The 17171-nt window shown below is 41.7% G+C and overlaps 1 long non-coding RNA gene across 1 annotated transcript in view; it reads right to left on the bottom strand.

Moving 5' to 3' along the window:
- LOC134757399 (uncharacterized) overlaps positions 1-13819 on the bottom strand; it is a 41026-nt gene extending 27207 nt beyond the window's left edge. Inside the window, exon 1 of the long non-coding RNA XR_010131287.1 lies at positions 13695-13819. This is a non-coding gene — a long non-coding RNA (uncharacterized lncRNA). The remainder of the gene's footprint in view (positions 1-13694) is intronic.
- Between the last annotated feature and the right edge of the window lie 3352 nt (positions 13820-17171).

Here is a 17171-nt window from a genome sequence, read left to right as displayed (position 1 = left end):
ATGCTTGGACTTCCGCTTCACCAGGCTATAACAATATGCCCCAAACTCAGCTTCAGGATGGTGTCAGAGAGGCCAGTGGGAAGCTGGGACTCTTGTTCCCATTGGGCAATAACAAATCCCCCAAGCTTTCTCAGTGAAGACCACATGGGGACCCAGAGCTCCACTCCCACCCAGCAGTTATAAGAAGCACCCATGTTTTGGGAGCCAATGGAGGCTGAATTGAGACCTGGAATTCTACCTTCTCCTGGCAGGAAGGAGGCAGCACCCACACTTCTTCTGCTAGTGCGCCCTGCCCCAACCCTGCTCTAGGACGTCATGGTAAATTTGTGCTATTGGGCTCTAATTTTGCCACGGGAGCAGTTACCAACGGAGATACTTGGTAAAGAGTACAGGGGCTCTCTCTGAATTATTTCTTAAAACTGCATTTGCATCTACAATTATCTAAAAATGAAATGTTTAGTCTTTTTAAAAAATTTAAAAACAAACCTGGACTGACTCATCTGGCAAAGAAGAGCTATGGGTTTTAAGCAGAGTGAGAGATTAGGTTTGTGCCACCAGCCACCTTTTGACTGCAGCTACACAGAGGGCCCCATCATGACAACCTTGGAATACCACGGAAATTTCTCTAAGAAGAGGCTTTGGTACAGGCTGTAGGCTGCCTGCTCTGGAGAGAGAATCTTCCACTTTGCATCATCAGAGCTGACATCTGGTCACCCTTTCCCATAAACTATAGGAGACAGCCAGACACAGTGGCTCACCCCTATAATCCTAACACTTTGGGAGGCTGAGGAGAGAGGATTGCTTGAGGTCAGGAGTTCAAGACAAACCTGGCTAACATAGCAAGACCCTGTCTCTTAAAAAAAAAATTAAATAATAATAAAAAAAAAAACATGTAGGTAGTGAAGCCCAAAGCACAGTTCAAAGTGTCCAGGTTGCTGGGGTGATGAGCTTAATGCCCCTGTGGGAAGTCCTCAGGGGAAACAACAGGGGAAACAACCAGGAGGCGATGGATGATACTACTTATAGAGAGCTAGATCTTGATTTGAGAGACTCTTGTTTCTGACAAATATGCTCATAAACCTCCTCTGTTAATGTCAGTAGTTTCTGGAAATCCAAAAGTATAAACACAAATCAATATGACTGGTGACCAGAGGAGACTGTGGAGCACTTTTTCAACAAGAGAGATTTTGAAAATGAAACCTGTAAGATGCTATCTATGCAGTCAGTTTGTTTCCATCTGTGCCACTTGGACTCTAGCATTTCAAGCCCTGGACCCTGGGTAGGATGGAGCTGTCCTGGCCAGGGACAGGGGCCAACGTGGGGAGGGTGAGGAAGAGAGCAGTTTGGTAATCTATAAACACTTGTCAAAACTGTGCAACAAAGAAAACAAACAATACTTGGTGGGAAATAAAATGGAAAGATGGGTACTAGAAGTCAGAGAGTGCTTCAGCTCAAAGAAGACGAAGATCCCCACTGGCAGGAGAGGTCAAGGTGGCTTCTAAGAGGAGTTGGGGCTGTGCTGTCCTGAGATCAGAGAGCACCCAGACAGAGCGAGACACAGTGAGTCCTTAGGGGGAAAGGAAGGGACCTGGCAGGGAATAGGAATTCTCCATTGGAGCAGGGCGTTTTGAACCCCATCCATTGTTAAGCTGGGGCTAATCAGTTCAGTTAACAGAAACATGAAACGTAGGATAGAGTTGCAAGATGCCTCTTTGAGGCAATTTGTTTTGTGTAAAAGCAAAATTTTTGGTAAATCAATTTTTTTAATGTTTTTAAAAAATCTATTCCTGCTCAGCCCTAGATGTGTAGTTGGCTCAGGTACAAATCCATACCCAATCCCAGCCCTAAAGGATCTTACATTCCTGCAGTGCAGATGCACAAATACAATTAAACCAATAACAAGAGGTTTTCTCTCTGGTGGTGGGAAAATTACAATATTTTTTATAGCATCTAGAGCAACATGATTTTGTATTTATTCCCTGTTTTAAAATGTAGTTTTTGTTATCATTCAGGTATGGTGAAGCCAACAGATCAGGAGACCGCTGCCATTGAAGAGATACGTCTGTTACTCACAAACGTCTGTTAGTCACAGAAGAGGAGATGGGAGATGTGTCATGTCATGGGAGCCACACAGAGAAGCACCAGGGTTAGTCAGGAGGCAGAGGGTGCAAGAAAAAAAATATGGGCAAGAGGCTTTATGCTGCTTCCCTGGGAGGAACAGATGAGATGGAGTAAGCAGACTTAGGATTGGCTAGTTTGAATAATTTCAGCGGTCTCCAGGGTGTAGGGGCTGTTTCTAGTTGTCTTGTACCTGGCTCTGGGGTGATTGGGGCAGATGGCTGAGAGTGTTAAGAGGAATGGGAGGTGCAGCTCTGGATTGGTTAAGCTACACATGAAAGGCACACTCGCAGGTGAGTTGTTTGTTATCTCTAGCAATTAACTAGCCCCAAGAGGGGCGGTCTCTCTAAGGTCACCAAGGCCCCAGGTAACAAAGTATCAGAAATACGAAAAATAAAAAGGCATGATTAAAACATTATCCAAGTATTTACTGGGCACCTTGTATGTGCCTAGCACTGCCACTGGGCCTGTGGATTTTCAGAAAACTTGTAGACTTGCCCATCACCTGAGAGAGCTCCCACCCTCTTTAGCGGTTACTTAACAATTTAAGAATTAGTTATATTCGTCAGCTTGGGCTAGAATCACAAAATACTATAGACTCAGGAGTAAACAACAGAAATTTATTTTTCATAGCTCTGGAGGCTAGGAAGTCCAGGATCTTGATGTTTCCACATAGTGGAAAGAGAGTTCTTTCTTTTTATCTTTTCTTTTTCTTTTTTTTTTTTTTTTCGACAGAGTCTCACTCTGTTGCCCAGGCTGGAGTGCAGTGGTGCCATCTCGGCTCACTGCAACCTCTGCCTCCCAGGTTCAAGCAATTCTCATGCCTCAGCCATCCAAGTAGCTAGCAGGTAGCTAGGATTACAGGCGCATGCCACCACACCCAGCCAATTGTTGTCGTTGTTGTTGTTGTTTTGTATTTTTAGTAGAGACAGGGTTTTGCCATATTGAGCAGGCTGGTCTGGAACTCCTGGCCTCAACTGATCCGCCTGCCTCAGCCTCCCAAAGTCCTGGGATTACCGGTGGGAGCCACTGCGCCCAGCTTCTTCTATTATAAAGCCACTAATATCACCCTCATGATGTCCTAAAGGTTCCGTCTCCAAATACCATCACATTGGTGATTAAGGCTTCAACATACAAATTTCGGGGGGGACAAAAACATTCAGTAAATAACACTAGCAATTCAAAAATATATCAGTATGAATATTGCAAATCAGTATTTCTCAAACCTCAGTAATAGATGGACCCTTCTGAAAGAAAAATATTTTTCACAGATCTCCAGTGTTGACTTAAATTATATTTTGTTATGTTACTTAAGTCTATGCAAACAGAAAATGATTTATAAAATCTTTATACTTACAGATTAAAATCACAACATAACAATTATATACAAATAAAAATACAAAATCAATAAAATGTAAAATGGTGTGTATTTAGTGTAATAATTGATAATGCTTTACATAAACTTGATTGACACTCTTGGGAATTTTAGTGGAAAAATGAATTTGAACATTTCCTTTTTCACTTGTTCCCAATATGGATACAATTTTTGTATTTAATTTTTTTCTCATGCCACCTTCTCTAAGATGGATCTGATTCTGAACATGACAAGTCATATTTTGAATCATTGTCATTGAGTTCATTATCACCACTGTGTTAATCACCAAGTGAGTTTCAATGAACTCACTTTTAATCACCGATGCACTATTTTGATAGATAATCAACTTAGTAGGAAATGCAAAACTTGGAGAAAAAAGATTTCCATTGACCTACTTAAAATCCATTTACTAGTAGTGAATCGTTACAAGTTGATTTGGACCAAGAGAGAATTCATTAACACCTCTGCTGGCAAAGCCAGCATGGTGCTGCCTGCTACCATTCAGGTTCAGACACTGCCATGTGCCCTTTGATCATTCCACTTTTCCCTCCACTCTTTTCTGTTTAAGCTTCCTCGAAGCTTTTGTTTATTTAGCTAGCCTGGACATCATTTGACCTTCAGTTGGTACCACCAAGGCACTGAAATTTTAAGATGAAACTGAGGCATATGCATTCAGATGAGACCTAGGCTTATATTATTTTAAAACTTAGCATTGAAATTAGAACATTCTCAGAAAATCTCAGGATGCCTCCTCAAGGATAAATCTGAGTCCTTGGAGGTCCACGGATCCCAGTTTGAGGAATGGAGCACAGTCTGGATGAAAGAAGGAGATTGGTAAAATCTGATAAGGTCATGGAAGGCTTTGGAACAAGGATATAGTTGAAGCTAAGTGGGAAGACAAGAAGGATCTAGAAAGACAAGCAGAAGAGAGGACTTCTACTATCCATCTTGATAGTAGATACAGGTTATCTGTGACTCGGCCAACCTCATCTGATGCAATATGGATATTTATGAATCAATTGACCCAATCTGACACCATGCTCCTCTTCTTATCCTACCCCATAAGTCTTCTTTCAGTTGCTATAACTAACAATCAGAGCTGTCTCTTTTAAAGTCATTTGCAGCATTATTTCCCTGGATACGATTCCCAGCCCCTGACACACTTTGTAAGGCTGGCTCCTTCTCTTCAATTAAGTCTTATCCAAAATAAACTTTTTCAGAAAGGTATTCTCTGACACCTTAATCTTATTAAGTTTCCCCATATTATTCTTTTACATCATCCTCTATTTTCCTTTGAAGCTTGTATTTCCTTTGAAGCTTCTGTAACAAATTACCACAAACTTAATAATTAAACAATACAAATTTATCCTCTGGAGGTCAGAAGTCCTAAAGTCAGGTCAGCTCCAGGGCTGCATTCATTCTGGAGGCTCTAGGGGAGAACCTTCATCCTTCCCTTTTCTAGCTCCTAGAGACCACCTGGATTCCTCCGTTTGTGGTCTCCTTCCAATTTCAAAGCCAGTGGCATAGCATTCTCCAACCTCTGTCTCTGCAGCCATCATCACTTTGCCTTCTCTGAATTTGACCCTTCAGCCTCTGTTTATAAGGACCCTTGTGACTAAATTGGACCAACCCAGATAATCCAGGATTATCCACTCTCCCCATCTCAAAATCCTTAACTAATCACATTCGCAAAGTCCCTTTGCCACATAAGATAACGCATTCTCAGTTCTGTAGAATAGAATGTGGGCATCTTTGGGGGCCATTATTTAGCCTACTACAAGACTGTTATCACAGCTCATAATCCTCTGTTAGTTTACCTTTTCATTGTCTGTCTCACACACCAGACTGTAAATTCTATGGGTGAAAGAACTAGGTATTACAGTGCCAAGTGCATAGCAAATGGTCATGAAACATTTAATAAGTGAGTAAAGAAATAGCAGGATATATGATGGTGGAGGATATGCCCAAGGTAAATTCTAAGGAAGATTGGCAAAGCTATTCCGTCTATGCTAGATTTCACTAAAAAATGGTAAAAAGCAAGGCAGTCTTGCTCAAGATGATTTCCTTTCACTGCTTTAGAGTATATCTCAACCCTAGAGTAGGACTCTAACTGACCAAGTTGGTTCCAGGTTCCACCCCATGGACCAATACTTATGGCCATGAAAATAAGGTGATGTAATGGCACCATCAGAGCCACCAGGGTGGAGTCGGGAGGGGCATGCTCAAAGAAAGGGATGGGATACCAGACAAAAGGAAAGTTAGGGAAACAGGTAGAACCAATTTCTGCCCAATAACACCCAACAATTCCAGCATTGCCATTAAATCATCTTAAATTATTTAGCCTTCTTTCTGTTCTTCTGTATGTTTCTTCCATCTCTAACTTTTTCCATTTTTATGCCAGTTTTTCTTCATCCTCTATCTTCCCCATTTTTTCTTTCCTCCAATATACATGACCCACCCAGTTTAATATATAAAACTGAACTATTTATTTAAATGTATTATATCTACCAAATGAAGCTTTGTATTTCCAGCTATTAATTTTAAAATCAAATGAATTAGCACTTTCTTGGGGTGGGGTGGTAAGAGCCATCAGTTGGAAGCTTGGATCCTTGAGATCTGGTACTAATTCTCTAGCTAGCTGCAAGACCTGGACAAGTCACTTGCCCAAATTTGGCTTTAAATTTCTTCTGTGAAATGAAGAAATTGGTCTAAATGATCTGTAAGATTATAAACACTCCTAGGATTCTGGTACACAAAAGTAAAAATAACTAAAATGGGAGAAGTTTGTTCATAATCAGGAAGGTGGGTTGCATATAAAGTGGGTGGTTGTTTTGTTTTGCTTTTAGAAATTATTGCCATTCAATAATAATGATGATAATAATTATAGCTTACATTTACTGCATGTTTACCGTGTTATAGGCACTGCTTTAGGCAGTTTATATATGTTGACTCATTTAATCCTCATTTGGAAATAACTAAAGTACAATCAACAGAAAGATGTTATACCCCTGTATTACAGATTCCTGAAAACAGTCTCTCCCCATGAGTGTTGATCCCCAAATCCAGATGAATATAACCACTTATTGACCTGAATGCTGTGTTTGTGCCAATCTCATTTAATCCTCACAACAATCAGTAAACAGTAATGTATTTCTCACCTTGGCTGACCATCAGTTTTTGAAAGAAGATGTAATAGATCAAAGACGGCCACAAGTTATTTGCTTCTCCTCTCATCAAGAATGGGGAACTATTTCCCTTTTTCTTGAATCTGGGCTGGTCCCATGACTTACTCTGACCAATCCAAGGACATAGAAGTTACACCAGACCAAATCTACACTAAGGCCTTGTCCTGGTGGCTTCTCCCTTTGGATTCTGGGAACCCAAATGGCATGCTATAAAGAAGTCCAGGCTATTCTGTTGAAGAGAAGCATCACGGGAAGAGGCCCAGGAAGATGGAATGAGAGCTGGAGGGAGAGCGAGGAGATTGGAAGGAAACCAAGCCATGTAGAGGAGTGCTCCAGCCAACAAGCAACCCTCAAGGCCTCAGACATGGGAGAGAGGACTTCTTAGATCATCCAGCCAGCCCATCTACCAACTGAATGCAGCCTCAGGAAAGACCACAAAGAAGACCATCGAAAGAACTTCTAGTCAACCTTCAAACTCATGAGAAACAATAATAAGTCATTGTTTTAAGGCACTATACTTCTGGGTGGTTTTTAATACAGAATTATAAATACAAAACAGGGACAATGAACTTTCTCATCCCCTCTCTGTTACACAAGTGTCCTGACCCAGTGAGAACAGTAAATGTCAGTGTTACTTAATACAACTCAAGGGAGATATAGATATAGCCATAGAGAGATAAATATAATAAGGATACTGTTCTCCCACAGAATACAAGGAGTTTAGCCTGGAGTGAAATGGCACTGACTTTAGGTATTGTCTGTGCATGCAAACTAGACAAAGATGAGTAGATGCATTTGGCCATCTTAGCCATCAAAATCAACTGACACATGATCACTTTGGCTGCTACAGTCAGAATCCATCACAAAGAGAAAAGAAAACAGCTGATTTGCCTTGCTATAGTCTCAGCACCCAGTCAACTTCATCTTTTGATCCCACATAGACCTCAGTAGTCTGGCATCTTTGGTCCCACATGATTGTGGGTGACAGAAAGTGACCCCACAGTCACTCAGACACAATGGGAAGCTGTGTAGCCCACTATCTGCCTTGTACTTCCACCTTCTGGAACTGTTCTCAACATCATGAACCCCTGGATTGGGATCTTTTTGTCTGTTCTGACCTGCATGCTCTATGCGTGAGTTTTCCTAACTTGTAGGTTTTTGCAGCCTGTTCTGATCCCATCTATCTGAGCTTTCAAGTTTAACAAGAATATTCAGGCCTCCAGTTCAGGCCTGCTTAGAGGATAATCCTTTAGCAAACCTATAGCTACCCATGTTCCTGCACCACCCAATCAGCCAGTAGGCACCCTCTGAGTGCCTGCTAGACACACCAGAAACAAAAACAAGCATTGCACTTGACCCCTCTCCTGCCATCAGAAGCTTCCAAATCGAAAAAGTCTTGTTTTCCATCTCTCCAAAAAGAATATTGGATTCCACTTAATAAATACTCTGGAAAACAGAAAGTTATATCCCATACATGGACAACCAATTTGCAATGAATCAGATAACCATAAAATACACCTGACACTAAAATTATACTGCACAGAAGTCAATCATTTTTTGAGAATTCATGAGACCCTTCAGGATCTTGCAGAGCCTCCAGAATATCATTATAAATATCAGTTATCATTCTGCTTGCAAAGCAGAGAAACGCCAATTAACAGCAATTTCTGATTGACAGAAAGCCAGCTAAACCAGCTCTCACTTGAGGGAAAGAAAGACATAAGCAAAATAGAGAAACTATGCAGAAATTAAAAGGTAGAGGAGAAAGCATATATCTTTTAGAAATGCAAACCTGATCCTTCTGGTCTCCAGGCTTTGGGATGAGGCATGGGGTGAAGAGTGGTTGCTATTTCCAGTGGACAGTGTATCCTCACTAGGTTCTCTCTTTCAGACTCAGGACCGGGGTGGGGTTTCAGGAGGATTCCCTTCCTTTCTTCTTTTGGAACAAAGGCTGCTGGTCATTTGGAAAAGATGAAATTTTTCTCATATCCAAAGCGGGGAGCTGGGCAAGGAACTACTGAGAGGAAATTTATGCATCAATGTTAGAAATGAAGAAGCTGGCTGGGCATGGTGGTGTACACCTGTAATCCCAGCACTTTGAGAGGCCAAGGCATGAGGATCACTTGAGGATAGGAGTTCAAGACCAGCCTAGCCAACATAGTGAGATCCCGTTTCTACAAGAAATAGTAACATTAGCTGAGTGTGGTAGCACATGCCTGTAGTACCAGCTACTCAGGAGGCTGAGTTAGGAGGATTGCTTGAGTTGGAGGTTGAGGCTGCAGTGAGCCATGATGACACCACTGTACTCCAGCCTGGGCGACAGAGTGAGACCTTGTCTCAAACCAAAAGAGAAAGAAAGAAATGCAAAAACTAGTCCAAAAAAAAATGTTTATAGACTATAATGTGACCAGAGTCATTGCACCAAAATGTTAATGGCACCCAGCTGAGTTCTGGAAATAAATTTCAGAGAAATGTCCAAAAACCAGAGTGAAGGATTTATCTTCCCACAGAATTATTTAAGGCCTCTAATTTGTTGAAAAAGGAATTACTGGCTCAAGACTTTGCAAGGCTGCAGTAATTAAACTAACAAATTATGAGTACATTTATCTGGATAAAAGATATTCATCACCCTCCGGATATGACTGCCATATTTCACTGCTCAGCGTTCAAAATTTTTCTCACTGAGCATCTGTCTTCTCTGTGCTTTGGGAAGAGTTTGCTAAGAAAGGAAGGACCCCTAATTCAAGTCCTGTCTTTCCATACCGTGAATGACAAGCCACATGGATGGCTTCAGGTTTCAGGGGAAGGGAGGTCTGATCCATTTTAATGCCTGCAGCAGCAGGAAATTAAATCTTCTATGCAAAGCTCTGTGGCCAGCATAAGATATGAGAAGAAATATCTAAGTGTGCTTATAAATGAGAAAGGTCAAAGACTTATTTTTCTTGTTCACCTTCATGCAATTTATTGGGAAACTGGCATATCATTACTCAAAAAGATAGAAATGAGACCATTACAGTTTCTTTTACTTAGCTGGCTGAGTCAAACTTTGCATTCAGAGCAGTTCCTCATGCCAGGGGTGAGGACATTTTTGCTGCGAGGTTTACCCATGGGTAGAAATTAAAACGATTAAGTCTCGGCACCCTGTCTACATTCCTAGTTAATGATTTGCATGTTATTTAATGATGTCCACAGTGTCACCAGCAAACCTAACAGGCCCACTTGCTAGTCCATCATCCTGATCACTGAAAAAATATTAACTAAGAGCTTCTATTAATGTGCCTTTGGGTTGACCCAGAGTCTTGAAAAGCTCTTTTTAGGTGAAAAACTTGGTCATTGATTCCCTGACTCATCTCACAGTAGTCTGGGGCCTGATGTCCTTGGAAATAAGAATGGGGGGGAAAAAACCAATGCCCAGCATTGCAATGGTCAGCATGTGAATTAATCTTAACTCTGGGCTTCAATGAAGCCATCCAATGTTTCCACCTTAGCTCTCCTGCCCTGTGATTATAGCCATTCTCTGCCACTGCTACACATAGGTGCACACGCATGCACATGACACCTTAATTTGGTTGGCTGGTGTTAGGGTAAAATAAAGCTATTAGAGTGGGCCCTAATCTAATACAACTGGTGTCTTTACAAGAAGAGGGGATTAGGACACAGGCAGGCACAGAGGAAAGACCATGTGAAGACACAGGAAGAAGATGGCCATCTACAAGCCAAGAAGGGAGATGTCAGAAGAAACCAGCTCTACTGACAACTGCATCTTGGACTTCTAGCCTCCAGAACATTGAGAAAATATATTTCTGTTGCTTAAGCCCAGTCTGTGGTACTTTGGTACAGCAGCCCTAGAAAACGAATACAATTGATTTGTCCTTCAATCTGCCTGAATGAGTTTACCTTCCCTAGAATATAATCTAAGTAAGGTCATTCCTGGTTGCTGGTTCTGAAGGGCAGGTAAATTAGATCAATGTGGCCTGGAGGGGACCAGGACCAGGATGACAGCCTGAACTGCTCAAGGAACCTGGATCATCAGCTTCTTCCCTGTATCAGCACCTGCTGGGCTGCTAGAAAGGTGATCAGGAGATTCAGCAGGGCTAGGAGCTGTCACCCAATTGGATCCCCAAATTGAGCACCTCAAGCCAAATGCAAGAGGACTGAAAAATGGATGCCAGGTCTGATTTTCGCTAATTGCCTATTTTAAGAGCTTATATGCACAATGACATGGTTGCAAAAACATTCTAATGAAATATTGGGATAAAAGGATTAGTGAGGTGAAGCAGAGTCATAGCACATCAAAAAATTTTGCTCAGTTCTAGAAGCCACATCTCAGCCAGGTAGTGAAAAACTAAAGAACGATCAGCATGGCAGTATTTGGAAAACATGGCATATAAGAAGCAGTTTAAGGAAATGAGAGTGTTTATTCTGAAAGTGGGATGTTTTAAAGGGAACAAGACTGCTGTCTTTAATGCTCACATGGCTCTCTTGTGTGAAATAGTCTAATAGAGTTAGACTATTTATTTAATACCCCAGGGTAAAACCAACACCAAAAGGAAGACATCACTGGGGAGGATTTCAATAAGTTTTAACAATAATATCCTGGAATCCTGAGTTTGAGTTAGTTTTGAAGTCATTTTGATCATTTAAGAATGATTAAAAATCATTCAGTCAATAAATTCTTATCAAGCATTTACCATATGTAGAGTTCTGGGCTGACATATGTGGAGGATTTCTGTTGGGGGAATTGATTCTTTCCATATTCCGCTGGTCATGGTAAGGTTGTCAGATAACAAAGCCTAGTTCAAACTATGTACAGCCACAGAGTAGGGCATGTGACCCAGGCAGAACCAGTCATAGCACCTCACACCCCGGGAGCAGTGAATGGCCAAGAAGAATGAATAATCCAAGCAGGTTCAATTCAGCCCTGAATTCATTTATAGATGAAGGGAGAGGCACATGCACTCATGCACAGGTGTGCACATGCTCACACATGTGCCTTTTCCCAAAATGTTTGCTAAACTACGAAGATGTAAACCTGAAGCTTTCAGTAGCCATTTTCCTACCAAAAAGACATAAGGGGAGAAAAAGATAATCTAAAAATACAGTTTGAGTTCCCAAATCTCACCGATGATTCCCCCCTTCTTTTGATCGGTGGGCACAAGTCTACCTTAAAGTAAATTTCTCTTACTTTCAACCAGAAGAGTCTTGATTAGCACAAGTTGATACTTTTTGAATGAATAAGTTGTTTTGGAGGAAATCCAGCGGTATAATACATACTCCTTGCATCAATAAGTTTACAAAATTGACTTAATAAATCCTATTAGATCAAATAGATGGCTGGATACATAGATGGGCAGCTAAAGTTGTAGACAATAGGTGCGATCAGAGTTCAGAGAAAAGAAAAGCGTCTATAAGACCTAGCTGTTAGGGATGGTTTCAGGAAGGAGGAAGAATTTGAAGAGCCCTAAGGATATATAGGATTTGAAGAGGTCAATGGAGGTAAAGCTGGGAAAAGAAGAGGGATACCCACCACAGGTGGCGGCAATGGGTGTTTGCAAAGCCCCAAGAAGGGACATCGGACATTTGTGGATCAGAGAATAGACTTGGTTACTCCGGAGTTGAGGATTCACAGAGAAGGTAAATGGAAGACAGCATTGGACAGGTCAATTAGACCAGATACTTGAATTCCTCAAACACTAGATAAAGGTGTTTGAACAGTATCAAAACACTGAAGATTCTTGAACAAAGAGTGGTGTAATGAAAATGGGATTTCAGGGTACAAAATTTGATAAAAGTGTCCACTATGAATCTGGAAGCCAGGCTGGGAAGATAAAGAGTGCCCCACCCAAGGAGACGATTCTGAAGCCCTCTGACTGTGATCATGAAGATCCGAGCGGATGGGCTCTACGCACAGAGGAAACAAGGGGTTAAACCTGAGCTATCCATTTTTGCAATGTCTCTTAGGACACATTTCCAGGACTCACTGACACATAAAAACCCAAAGGACACAACGAGGTGGATTTCATTTTAGCTCCTCCTGCCCAGGACCAGATTAAATTGTGCTCATTTGGTTTCTCTGGCTGTCATGCCACCAGCGAGGCAGAGTCCCAAATCAACTTGCACAGATTCCCAAACGAGTTAACATTTTTAATCAGGAAAGGTCTATAAAACATACTGGCCCCACCACTGTGGATTACACCTGCATTTTCTAAGCAAATACCCAGTAACCTGCCTTGAGAATATAGAAAGAAAACTTAAATATCATTTTGGAATTACTTTCTGAGAGTACAAGTGAATAACCATTATCAGCCAAAATCCAGAGAAAATACTATTTGGATATTGCTGCAGGGCTCAGGAACTGATTCAGAAAGAAGTGTTTCTGCATTCAACCATTTAATAAGAAAATATTTGTTGAAGACTTACAGTGAGTTACACTAAAATACAGCAAAAACATTTGTAGAGGACAATCCAGCTTCCAATTCATATATTTCACCTGATTTTAGCCCTTCCATAATACATTTAGGTAGACAGAGCTGATGTGATGACCTCAAATTTTAGGTAAGGACAACTTGAGGCTCGGAGAAGAGACTTATCCAAAATCTCTCAATAGGCAGTGTTGAACCCAGGCTTGGAATCCAACTGCTTTGACTCTGAGTCCAGAGGACTTTACACTGCACCAACAGAATACAGAGGCAGGGGAGTCAGGGGTCACTGCAGCACTCACTGCAAGGCCGGGACATGCCCTATCATACAGCGAGAATGAAAAGGTAAAAGCTCTGCTGCAAGCCAGCTGTGTGACCTAAGGTGAGCCACTTCCCCTCTCTGGTGTCATCTGGAAAACAAGACCAGGAGTCCAGTATAGAAAACTCCAAGACTACAAGAACTGAAAACAGAACCCACGAAGCTCTGCACTCTAATCTACCAGAGGAGTGGGAGTGAGTGGGGCCAGGATTTCCACCTCAGAACCATAACAGTGTTTGCTCTAAAACCCCCAAAAAGCCCTATGGGAAATAACTTACCCTAAAGAAAGAGAGATTCTGGGAGTTGAGGAGAAGGGTAAGAGTTGAAGGAGATTTTCAGTATCACACAATGTCTGTCTCTGAGCCTCCTCCAACTCATGCCTGAGCTCTAAAAAGGATACAGTAAATCATAAGAATGAGGAGGAGGATTGAGTGAAAGCTGAAAGAGCTGTTAGTCAAGCCTCTGTAAGACAAGGAGTATCAGCGTGTGACGTGGGCAAGCCGCTCACTGCAAGCCTCCGTTTTCTCACTTGAAAATGGGATGGCTAAACTATGTACCTCACAGGATTGTTGTAAGGATTCAATGCAAGAATGCATAAAGCACGTGGCAAAAATGCCTGGCAAAAATGCCTGGCACATGGTAATACATAATTCTTATATTTTATGATATAGCTGTTATTAATATGGCTTCCCTGTTTTGTAGCCTGGTGACAAAGTGTGGCACAAATGATTTCTGTTTGAGGTTTCCAGCAGACAGCTCTTGTTTTGGCTTTGCCAGAATCCCTCTTTCTCATTCCAGAACCTCTCTTTCCTTGAGGAAACCCATTCTGGGGGCTGGACAGGACCAGCACAACCCCCTTCAGTCACAAAGAAGGCAGATAGCCAGGTCTGGCCAATCAGAGCTTCTCATTCACTTAGCCACACTGATGAGTTCTGGAAAGGGCAGGTGATCCCAGCAAAGCCCATCGAAATCCCCTCATAAAAGTTGATATATGGATTCTGGGAGAAAGAGAGGTCTTTCTCCAGGACTCAGAACTGAAACTAGAATATGGGCTTAGAGCAGCTCCAAGAGCAAAGTTTTGTGAGAAAGAAAGCCAGGAGAGTTCATGCACAGCGAAGAGGAGTGCTCAGTCCAAGGAGCCGCAAGGTCCAGCTGCCTATGAATGTGGCTCCCTTCTTGGACTTCCCAGTTAGGTGAGCCAATAATGCCCCTACTGTGTTGAGAGCAGCTAGCATTGGTTTCAGTCTCTTTCACTCGAGAGTCCTACTATTTCAGATGGCTGCTGGCATAGTTGGAGCTCAGAATGGACCTGGCAGCCTGAGCACCAAGGAACCTCCACATGGAACTGACAAGACACCTGGTGATCGAGGACTGAGGGGGATGCAACAGCCCACCTGCATTTTGGCAGATCCCATGGCACATTACACCATAGCAAGCAAGAGAAGAAAAGCAGGAGATGGCAGAAGCCAGGTGTCATTTGAAAGGACTACCTGCCAAGAACAAAATTTAAAGTATACTGAGTTTTCCAATTGTATTTTTCCTATAAAATTCATCTTACTTTACCCTTTTTTATTTTCTTTCCATGTTAGAAGAAGCCATTTGATCTAGCCTTGGGATAGGATTTGGTGTTAACTCCAAAGGGAAGAATGAAAGCATGTGTTCTCCCTCCATGCCCAACTCCTGTGTGAAGGCTGGCTCCATGTCTGCAAAAACTAGGCCTTTTTTACCCTTGAGGAGGGAGAAATGTTTAATGTTGTCGAGATTTGGAGCTTTGTCTTTTGGGCCATTTATGTTCCTCTGTACTTCAGCAAGAACCACGTGTTAAATCAAGTTTAACCTAAAACTGCCTCCTTACATATTTTAGGCTTGGCCTAAAGGTTTCTCCATGCATAGGGAACTGTGACCTAACTGGATATGTAAACAGACTATAACCTACTCTTGTGCCAATCAGCAAATGTCAACCAAAGGCAGCCAACTGTTCAAACCACGTTCAAATAAGGCAAATGCTGAGCAGTAACCGATCTGGCTGTTTTTGCACCTCACTTCCATTTTCTAAATATTGCTTTCCTTTTTCTGTCCATAAATCTTCTTCCACCACATGGTTGCACTGGAGTCTTTCTGAGCCTACTGTGGCTCCAGAGGTTGCCCAATTCACAAGTCATTTTTTTCTCAATTAAACTCTGTTATATTTAATTTGTCTAAGATTTTTCTGTTTACACATGTGATAGAAAAGAAAGAAAGAGGGATATTGCAGGTTGAAAGAATAAAGAGGATTTGGGCTGGAACCAACTGGAGTAGGGAGAGACCAAATAAAATAGGTTCTCTGTCAAAATCCAGAGCCTTCACCCTTGTTTGATGGTAAGTATCTTCCCCCAGGAAGTCAGAATAAGCAAACAGTGAGAGAAACCACTGGGAGCAGTACTTTCCAGTGCCCTAAAGCCAGCCTAAGACCAAGACCTGATTCTGGCCACCGAGGCCAGGGACACTCATCAGGTTCCTGTTGATGGGTGCTTGGGAATATCACTGAGCCAGCATCCAGAAGCTCACCAATGATCAAGGTCTATTATGAGATGCAGCCAAGCCTGGCCTGTGCCTCAGGTCATCAGAGGCCACATAATTTGACAACGGTGGAGATACTTCCCACCATCCCTCAGTCCAAGGACACCATTAGACCCCTCTTAGAAAGGAGGATGCTATGGAAAGGAGCTCCGTAGCTGTGTCTTCAGGCCACCCTGGATACCCAAGATGTCCAGAGATGTCTAGAGTGGACTAATAAGCATCAAATGATTATTAGTAAAGCATGGAAAAACACTCACCGGACACCCAAAGGGCAACGAGGGACCTATAGGCGGTCTGTGTGTTTATTGCAATTTCTCATTGCCTAAAGCAGTAGGCTTCAAAATTTTGTAACGGAAAACCAATTCAGTAAAAATTCTGAAAGCTCATTCCCTAATTTTATATATATATGCATATATATGTACTTATTTATAGATTATGCACATATGTAATTGTTCTAATAATATATACATTATAACACTCATTTTAAAAAAGATATTTTTGAAAAGTATAATGAAGAAGCCAATAACATTTCTACTAAATATCTTGCTGAATTTATTATTGGCCAATATACATTTAGGTTAAGGTTTGACAGTAGCAACAGTGGATATAAATTCATATTTTAAATAATCTTCTCGATTTCTATTTTGGGGGCCAACTTCTTGTGAGATGATTCCATTGCCACTGTTTTTGCCTCGTGTGGGGTTTGACAAAGACCTCGCACTAGAAATAGAGGGGTTTGCTCTGCCATCTGCCCATACTCTGCCTGTTGTTTGTATTAGTGCTACCTTCAATCTGCAGTTTCATTTCAGAATTCTTTCAGCTACTTGTCAATTTTGTGCAGGTTAAATGAGATATGACCAAATAAAACAATCTGTAGATACATTTAGCCAGGCAAATCTACAGAAAAATACACTAGAAACAGGCAAAGGAGTGGAGTGGAGCCTCTATGTATCCTTCAGAATACTTCAAGTCCTGTATGACTCATGGCTGCCCACGATATGGACTAAATGAGGTGAAGGTGCAATGTCACTCTGTAGATAAATACCAGGCAATGTTTCACTTGCTTTTTTAGCATTCATAAATAAGTTTTACTATTTTCCCACAGTTTAGTGAGTCATTTGCCACAGCCCCACCCACTTTGGAGATTCCATCACAGGAATCACTGCCTAGATGCTGGCAGTGGCTGTCACCTCCCA

Source organism: Gorilla gorilla, chromosome 17 (genome assembly GCF_029281585.2).
Source record: "Gorilla gorilla gorilla isolate KB3781 chromosome 17, NHGRI_mGorGor1-v2.1_pri, whole genome shotgun sequence".
Classification (NCBI taxonomy): Eukaryota; Metazoa; Chordata; class Mammalia; order Primates; family Hominidae; genus Gorilla; species Gorilla gorilla.
The sequence above is the reverse complement of the archived record's forward strand: the minus strand, read 5'-3'. Positions and strand labels throughout refer to the sequence as shown.